This window comes from Piliocolobus tephrosceles, chromosome 3 (assembly GCF_002776525.5).
Source record: "Piliocolobus tephrosceles isolate RC106 chromosome 3, ASM277652v3, whole genome shotgun sequence".
Classification (NCBI taxonomy): Eukaryota; Metazoa; Chordata; class Mammalia; order Primates; family Cercopithecidae; genus Piliocolobus; species Piliocolobus tephrosceles.
Genome location: NC_045436.1, coordinates 159,421,382 through 159,431,297, shown reverse-complemented (window position 1 = coordinate 159,431,297; position 9,916 = coordinate 159,421,382).

Sequence of the window (9,916 nt, the reverse complement as noted above, 5' to 3'; positions counted from 1 at the left end):
GTCTCAAACTCCCCATCTCAGGTGATTCATCCACCTTGGCCTCCCAGAGTGCTGGGATTATAGACGTGAGCCACTGCTCCCAGCCTCATAGGGTTTTAAATACACAGTACTGAAGATAAAAATAGAGTGCAACTAAAGATAAAATAAAGATTTGTAGTTCTGTGTAGGATTCATTTGTCTGGAGGAGCAGAGTGTAGGAAACAATGTGATATCCTTTCAGGAGTGTGTGTGTGTGTGTGTGTGTGTGTGTGTGTGTGTGACATTCAGAGCCATTAAGTTGTTTTAAGTAGGAACGGGAAGGGGCCAGAGGGATGGATTAATGTACTAAAATAATCAGTTTGAAAAGATGGTTGTGGCTGTAGGCAGAGATTTCATTGGTTCGGGTCCCTTGTTTCTGTTCTTCATTAGTTTCTTGCCACCTACTGTGGTAGATAGAGTTCTTTCCTATATGTAATTCTGTCACCACCATTATCAGCTTTCTGAAGAGTGACCTACATTTTGTAGTCTGCATTCCCCCACAATCTACAGTAAATCTAAATCTTAAAAATACGCAATTTTTTTCTGACAGTGGATTGAAAGATTTTCATCAGTTACATCTGCTCTTTCAACCAGGAAATAGTTTCATTTTCTCCTTAGCACATACTTTTTAGCCCTAGCTGGGAAACTTTCATCTTCCATTCTTTACACAAGCTGTTCCACATGCCTAGAGTATAACAGAACCTTTCTCATCTACTTCTCTCCTAGGAAGCTCTTTATGGCTTGCCTGTATTAAAATTTTGCCTTATCGGTCATCCTAAAGTAATTTAAATTGCTTTATGACAGTAAATGAATATATTTATTGATCAGTTATCAGTTAGTTTTACTTTGTGTAGCTTGAGTGTTCTTTCTTGTAGCTACATGATGCCACACTTGTGGTAAAAGCAGTGTGAATTCTTAGTAGATTTAAAATGTGATATATACACTTCTTACTCTACTATTTCTAAAAATGAAATATTTTTTATGTTTTTATGTAAGAAAGGTGGGGTGGGGTGAGGAGGAAAGGAACAGATACCTGCCAAGTCAATCACAGAATGGCAGTAAAACTTGATGGTTAACCGTCTGTCTGTTCATTTTTATGAATGCTATTACAGAAGTAAGCTTTAGAAACTGGAGCTGTTTTCAGTTTAGTGACAACCATGGAGTTAACCTGATTCATTAATATCAGCATCAGGAGGAGCATTGTTTGAAGAATCCCCTACCTGGTCTATTAATCAGTTTCCTTTTAGACAGGTGTATAGGTGATTTCTGGCCCTCATTCACAGAATAGAATAGTGGTCGTTGAGAAGTGGACCTAGCATGTAGCAAGTCTTCAGACCAGTGTTTCAAGTAATTTTTATTCCTTGAGAAGAAAATTGAAGAAACAATTGGGGCAAAGAGATTTGTGGGGTTTTACTAGAAAGGTCTCGATAAAGCAAGGACTGTCACTCTACCCCTCATTCATATGAGGGTTCACGTTAAAAATGACAGTGTTACACAGTGGTAGCAGCAGCTTTTTTGTTTTTCTTAGTCATGGCAGCAGTTAACACAGTGCACTAGTGGTTTAACATACCAACGCTTAAGGCCTTGTTTTTTGTTTTTGTTTTTAAGTCATTGAAATTATGAGACTATCATTCAAATGGAAGCATTATAGTTCTTCGGAACCATTATGATCTCAAAACGAAAGGAGAATGATACAGATACACTGGCTGAGGTGTTTTGAGGTGCATCGAAGTGTTCCGAGCTGTGACTTACCTTAACATGTTCTTGAAGTACCATGGCGTGGATTAAAAGGTATGCTTTAGAAATCTCCCAGTGACCCCAAGGTCATAGATAGAATGAACACTCATGATTCTGTATTTAGTTATTGCATATTTAAGATATTCTGTATTTAGTTACTGCATATTTAAGATATATAACTTTTGATTATAGATGTGGTTATGGATTTATGGTAGTATTTTTTGTGACAAAAACCCATGGATTTTCTTTTTCCTTTATGATATATGGTTATGGAAGATACTGTGGTAAATATTTTCCCTAAGTTTTTATAGTAATGGGCTGTAATTTCATTCAACAAATAGTTTAGGGATTATTCATGTATTACTCTGTAATTATCTTTTAACTAGTTCTCTACAGAACTGTCATTTTATGGTAGCCTGAATAGGAAATAGTTGGATGAAGTCTTCAATTTGGGTACTAATTTGACCAAACAAAACAATTTCTATTTGGGCCATTTAGTACAGTTTTTTTCTTTTACAAAGAATTTTCACTTAAAGGAAAATGAGTTATTTATTTATTTATTTATAATTTTTATTTATTTGTTTTTGAGATGGAGTCTCGTTCTGTTGTCTAAGCTGGAGTGCAGTAGTGTAATTTCGGATCACTGCAACCTCCGCCTCCCGGGTTCAACCAATTCTTCTGCCTCAGCTTCCTGAGTAGCTGGGACTACAGGAACGCACCACCACACCTGGCTAATTTTTGTATTTTTAGTAGAGGCGGGGTTTCACCATATTGGCCAGGCTGGTCTCAAACTCCTGACCTCATGATCCACCTGCTTCGGCTTCCGAAAGTGCTGGGATTACAGGCGTGAGCCAACACACCCAGCCTATTATTTATTTATTTTTTTGTTGAGACAGATTCTTGCTCTGTTGTCCAGTCTAGAGTGCAGTGGCACTATCTCAGCTCACTGCAATCTCTGCCTCCTGGATTCAAGCAATTCTCCTGTCTCAGTCTACCAAGTAGCTGGGACTACAGGCGCCCACCACCATGCCCGGCTCATTTTTGTATTTTTAGTAGAGATGGCGTTTCACCGTATTTGTCAGGCTGGTCTTGATCTTCTGACCTCAGGTGATCCGCCCGCCTCAGCCTCCCGAAGTGCTGGGATTACAGGTGTGAGCCACCACGCCTGGCCAAAAATGAGTAATTTAAAAAATTAATATTGGGATTATTGTTTATTTAACAATGTATGTATGCAGTTATTCATTTGTTTGTGGTATATAGTTTTGCTGTTACTTGTGGTTACTAGTATAGTAATTCTAGTCTTTATAATACCCACTTAATCATCAAAAACCTTTAAAGTTTTTATTTTTGTAAAATTCTGAGTGATGTAATAAGTTTCTTAATTATATGAAATCTTGGAAACCTCATTTTTGTACTCTGTGTTTGGTATTAAATGCTCTTTTTAAAGAGTGATAGAAGTGAATGAAGAATGCTGAATTCATTAATGTTACATCAGATTCAGAACTCTCTTTTAGGTAATAGAAGAAACAATATTGGGAAGACAAGTTTAAATCAATCATGGATAGATAAGTGTAATAGAAATAGAAACAGAAGTGGACTATGAATACTGGTATAGTCCATGATTTTTGTCAGTTAGTCTACCTTAATGTTAAAATCCTTTTGGTATGTTAGCAGTTATATTCTTAATGGAATTTACTTGTTAAAGTAAGATGAAACTGCTTTATATTAAACTCTAGTCCATAATGACAGTGATCTAATCAAGTTACAAGGTAGAATAATCTGCTTATTAGCCAAGGCAATCAATCAGTTCAATCAGGAATTTTATGTCTGTTGGGACAGAATAGTATCCACCCTCTAAAAAGGTATTCTTGGACATAATGGTTTCAGGATAGTGTTCAATGTGTTGTTTACAAAATTGTTTCTTGATAATACTTGTGATCTCAACTTTCACATTTCTTTTTGGGGTAGCACTTGAGAATCCATTTGTTTTGTTTTAACTCCACAGAGGTTTATGATGTACAGCTAGAGTTGGGAAGTCCTGTTCTCTTTGGAAGACTTTTTTTTTTTTCCTTTCTGAAATGGAGTCTTGCTCTGTTACCCAGGCTGGAGTGCAGTGGTGTGATCTTGGCTCACTGCAACCTCCACCTCCCGGTTCAAGCAATTTTCCTGCCTCAGCCTCCCCAGTAGCTGGAAATACAGGTGCGAGCCACCATGCCCAGCTAATTTTTTGTATTTTTAGTAGAGACAGAGTTTCAGTATGTTGACCAGGCTGGTCTCGAACTCCTGACCTCATGATCTGCCCATCTTGGCCTCCCAAAGTGCTGGGATTATAGGTGTGAGCCACCGTGCCTAGCCTGGAAGTCTTTATAGCTTTGTGGTTAAAAGCTTACTTAGATCCTGGGGTCACTTCACCTGCATTTCAAACCTAACCCTTTTCCCTTGTTTTTGTGACAGGTTCTAAGAGTGACTTGAAAAAACCCATACATTTCTATATTTTTAAAACATATTGTTATATAATTGTATAGTATGATTTATATATAGATAATTGTACATATACACACAGTGCAGGTTTGGGCATGTAGGAAGCCAGTGTCAGATTAAGTGTTGATTATTAAATGAAGTACACTGGTATAGTCCATGATTTTTGTCAGTTTGTCTACCTTAATGTTAAAATCCTTTTGGTATGTTAGCAGTTATATTCTTAATGGAATGTACTTGTTAAAGTAAAATGAAACTGCTTTATATTAAACTGTAGTCCATAATGACAGTAATCTAATCAAGTTCCAAGGTAGAATAGATTAGAATTTTTTTTTGTAGAGGGTGCGCTATTACATTTTTCTTATCCTGACTGAGTCTTGTACTCCTCTATGCTATTCCTAGAGTAAAATAAGCCATCACTATTTGACTGATGTTTTCAATTCTTTGGGCTTTTTCTCATCAGTGAAAGAAGGTGGCCACTGGAATCTGCTACTTTATCCATGATCATCTTATCCTGCTGGGTTGATTTCTGTGTTTTCTAAAGCTGTGTTTTTCAAATTGCAGCCTTCAGCACATTCATGAGTGGGTAAAGAAAAATTCAGTGGGTTATGACCAGCATTAAAGCATGTATTAGAATAGAAAATAATGTATCAGTGCATTGAATATAGAAAAGAATGTATTTCTTAAAACTTCTGTTTTAGTTGTATCAAAAGATTGAAATAAAATATATACACATTTGTGTGGATATTGTTTAGTTCCACTAAGTGTATGTTTCCCTTAGTCATAGATGTCCCTTAAAAGTGGTATTCGTTTTCTATTATTTTGTGCCTTCTGAGAAGAAGTGATCAGCATAAGTTTCAGTGTGCTTTCTAATGGTATGCCAGTCCACTACGTTACTTTCAAGGGTCCTCCTACCATCTTTTATTTTTATTTTTTGAAGTAAAGGTTATTAGAGAATAAGGAATAGAAAGAGAGTAGGAGAACTTAGCAGCAGTGGCTTTTGAGTGACATTAACCAAGGCTGTTTTATTAAGTAGAGTGATGTAGTATCTTGCCCCTTGGCATGTATTGTGATGGTTATCAACTCATAGATTAGTGGTTTTCAAACTGCCAGTGGTAGAACACTCTGGAATCAATTTAGTAAGCTGCTGCCTCCCCTGAACCACCTACCCCCCAAATGAAACAGAAAAGAACAAAATAGAAAATGTTATGAATGTATCACACGATAAACTTTTGTGTCAGTGGCATGTGTATGTATGGGATTGCAGAGACCTAATTTCTAGTGATCATCAACTGGAAAACTGTGAAACTCAGTCTGATAAATTCCTGTTGCCAAGCTGACCTCAGCCACAAAAGCTTCAGATATCTAAGACAAATATTACCAGATCAGTCGTTTTTTTTTTTTAAATCTCTGATGGTAGAGAACAGTTAGTTTGCTGTACAACTTTGGTTTTGTTTTTTTTTGTTGCTGTATCATTTTGTGATGTGTGTGTTTGTTTGCCCTGGTAAATATATATATATATATTTATTGATTTTTATTTATTTTTTTGAGATGGAGTCTTGCTCTGTCGCCCAGGCTGGAGTACAGTGGTGTGATCTCGGCTCACTGCAACCTCCGCCTCCTGGGTTCAAGTGATTCTCCTGCCTCAGCCTGCCGAGTAGCTGGGACTATAGGCACATGTCACCATGCCTGGCTAATTTTTTGTATTTTTAGTAGAGACGGGGTTTCACCATGTTAGCCAGGATGGTCTCGATCTCCTGAACTCGTGATCCACCTGCCTCAGCCTCCCAAAGTGCTGGGATTACAGAATTGAGCCACTGCACCCGGCCTGCCTTGGTAAATATTTAAAGGTTCATATGTAAGAAATTTACAGTACATCCTGGTTGTGGAAGGATTTACCCTTGCTTTGCCTTGATGGAAGAGACTCGTGCAGTTAAAAAAAAAAAAAATACAAATAGGCTGGGCGCCGTGGCTCACGCTTGTAATCCCAACACTTTGAGAGGCTGAGGCAGGTGGATCACGAGGTCTCGAGTTTGAGACTAGCCTGGCCAAGATGGTGAAACCCCATCTCTACTAAAAATACAAAAATTAGCCAGGCATGACTGCGGGTGCCTCTAGTCCCAGCTATTTGGGAGGCTGAGGCAGGAGAATCTCTTAACCCAGGAGGTGGAGGTTGCAGTGAGCTGAGATGACGCCATTGCACTCCAGCCTGGGTGACAGTGTGAGACTCTGTTTAAAAAAAATGAATAAATAAGTAAAATAAAAAAGAAAATACAAATAAAATGATGATGCATACTATAACCTGTCAGTTCAAGCTGAGCGTGGTGGCTCACACCTGTAATCCCAGCACTTTGGGAGGCTGAGGTGGGTGGATCACCTGGGGTCAAGAGTTCAAGACCAGCCTGGCCAACCGTGGCAAAATCCCATCTCTACTAGAAATCCAAAAATTAACCAGATGCGGTTAATCTCAGCTACTTGGGAGGCTGAGGCAGGTGAATTACTGGAATCCAGGATACAGAGGTTGCAGTGAGCCAAGATCATGGCACTACACTCCAGCCTGGGCAACAAAACAAGACTCTTGTCTTAGAAAAATAAAAATTAAAGATAAAACCTCTCAGTTCACTTTTCATTTTTTATATGTTAGGACTTGTTTGTATAATAGGTGCTTCTTTAATTCAGAAGGCAAATATAAAATTTAAAGTTGCAAAAAATTAAGCATAAATCAAATACATTACAGATATTGAAGGCAGTTAAATGTTCAAATGTTAAACCTTCTGTTTTTGTGAAGATTCGATAACATTTAAAATTTTATTTTTCTTGGATTAGTTCCTGTGCCTACTGCAGTGTCCTCATAACAGCAGATGTTTGCTTTATAGATTTATTGAGGATGATCACAGAGTTTTTGGTGAATATTTTAAAATAAATAAGGCTTCAAAGCAGGGTGGTATCAGCATATGTATATTTTAAGATTGTCTAAAATACAGTTTCTTCTTAGAAAACAGTAAGAGGATGAAGACTTCTGGTAAATTGTTTCATAGTGGTGGAATTGTACATTAGTTTTCTACACTTGGGAGTTGAAAAATGGAAGAATTATTTGCCAAAAGAGGAGGACAAAAGATAATATGCATAATTCATCTTTTTCTGCAAGTTCTTGGAAATTGAGTCAAAGTACATAGTTCAGTTCTCTGAATTGGGCATGATATGCTCTTCAGAAATCATGTTTTGAAATTACAGAAGATAAATAACCTCTCCCAATCAGTGTGTTAACTACCCTGATGATGGTTGCTTGTCTTTGTACAGATGTGTGCAGGCATACATCTTCAGTGGTGGAGGCAGTAAATGAAAACATATGGATTCAGAGTATGGAAGAGTTGAATTTATTTTTTTCTATTGCTTTGTTTCACCAGATTCTCCTTATTCCACATTAACCCCTTGTCTTCTCCCAGATTATCCAACTCTTCCTAGTCTTTTCCATAGCATTGGTTTGGCTTTTTGGCGATATATGAGAGGATTGTTTTTTTTCCCCGTTATGTTTAGTCACTTCAGTCTCACCGCTTTCCACCTCATGCTGCTTATCCTGTTGGAAGCACAAGGTTTCGTGTTGTCTCTCTGTGGAATTTGTTTCTTCAAAGCTTTGTCTTTTTCCTTTGGTTGTCATCATGCATGTTAGCAGCTTGTATTCTTTTTCTTTGGTAAATTTCTCCTCCTAGAGTGTACTTTAGAAGGAAACTAAACTGCATTCTAGTTTAGTTGGCCCCAAACTGGGGTCAGTAGCCAGAGATGGCACCCAGGGGTGATGAGGGGATTAAAAATGCCTGTAGAAGTGTTGTTGGCAGCAGCTAAGCAGCTAGATTAATCAAATGTGCATGAAATTTAACTTTAAATAAACTCCATTATTGTTGAATTTTCAGTGGAAAAACTAACTTGAGTGGGAAATTCTAGCCCTGGGGCAGGGATAGGCCAGAGATAAGTAACACAAATATGCTTATAAAATGGGGGTGACTGGGTGCAAGCAGAACACACTGAAAGCATTCATATTTGAAATAAACAGTCACTATCTCTGTAGGGAGCCAATTTTCCATCCTTGGTCTACTTTCTAAATCTATTCTTTCCCCCACCCTCATTAACAGATTTTGCTTATTTTGTTGACTCCTGTATCTCCATCCCCTGGGACAGTGAATAGTCATAACAGGTATTCAGCAAATATTAGTCAAATGAATGAACTTTTGATAATACTAGGTTTTTAAGACATGCATCTATCCTGTCATGGCAGAACAGGTCATACTCTTACTTACCAACTTCTTAACTTACAAACTGAGAGAATAACTAGATACATAAGAAGGTAATCTTATTTTGAAATGATTTCAATTTCTAGAAATTTGTCATCACTGAACTCTTGTGAGTTGGGGATTGGTACATCTGAAGGCCAAGAAAATCTGAGTGTGTTATGCTAACATTGAATCAATATTTCACTTAAAAGATTTCCTTTACCAAATGATTTACCCTGTCTTCACAACAGCTCTGCAGATTGCTAACAATTAACATCCCTATTTTACAGAGATGGAAGCTGTAGAATAACTATAAAAGTGTTGGGATTTTTTGTTTGTTTTTGTTAGAAAAACCTGGATTTTGAGGAAGCAAAATGTAGAAAGAGTTTATGTAATAATTCACCAGATTTTTCTCACAGTGGTGGATATCCAAGTGTGAGATTATTTGATTGTGATCTGTGCTCGTATTCCACAGAAAGAAAGCTCTGTATTTCAACTAAAACATTTCCATATTTGGAACTGACCAGATTTGGTTTGTTAGGAGGTAGACAGTTGCCCTTTTATGGCTACTAGATACTCCATTGCTCTCTTTTATTTCTCTTCAACTTGGTGGCTGTGACACTCCCTCAGTCTTTTCTTTCTCTCTTTTTTTTCACTGCTCTTTTGTACTCCAGTGTCCTCTGCTTTCCTCCCTCTCTCTTCCAACCTTCCAGCCCCTTTCTCTTTCTTCTCCCATTCCTCATTTACATGCAGCCTGAACAAACAAAAGAGTTTGCTGTACATTCTGCCTGTAAAAGAATAATACGTGAACGTTGCTTTGAGTCAGCGAACGGGGCAGGTCAAGTGAGAAGTGATCTGACCAACAAGGATCCAGTCAGGAGGATGCTGTGAAATAGCATAAATCTTAGATCTTAGGAGATTGTTCAAAAAGGAGAGAGCTGATCCAGGACGAGTAGTAATTCTTTTTCAGAATAAAGACCTTGTCGAATATAATGACTGGACCAGTGGTTTTAATTTTGGAGAAATACTAGAACCAAACCAAAACATTGATAGATAGTAGAAAAAATTAACAGTTAGAATTACTCCCCTTTAACTGGATTTTTGTTCCAAAGTTCAAATTTTTACTTAGAATTAAGGTTTTCTTTTCAATCTGAAATTCTCCTTTATATCTTGAACTGCTAACATTTTAAAAGCACAGGTAATCAATCTGTTAACTAATAACATTATGACTAATAATATTGTCATTATTATCTTAAACACAGTGGTATATTATTGTTACTACAGTAAAGAATTGCCTGGGTGTACCTGCTGGAGACCTGAACATGGTTTATCACATTTTCCGATCAATTAGTTTTAGACTCAACAAAACTACATGAGGGAATTTGTAAGGTGTATTGAGAGACTCCCATTTAGAT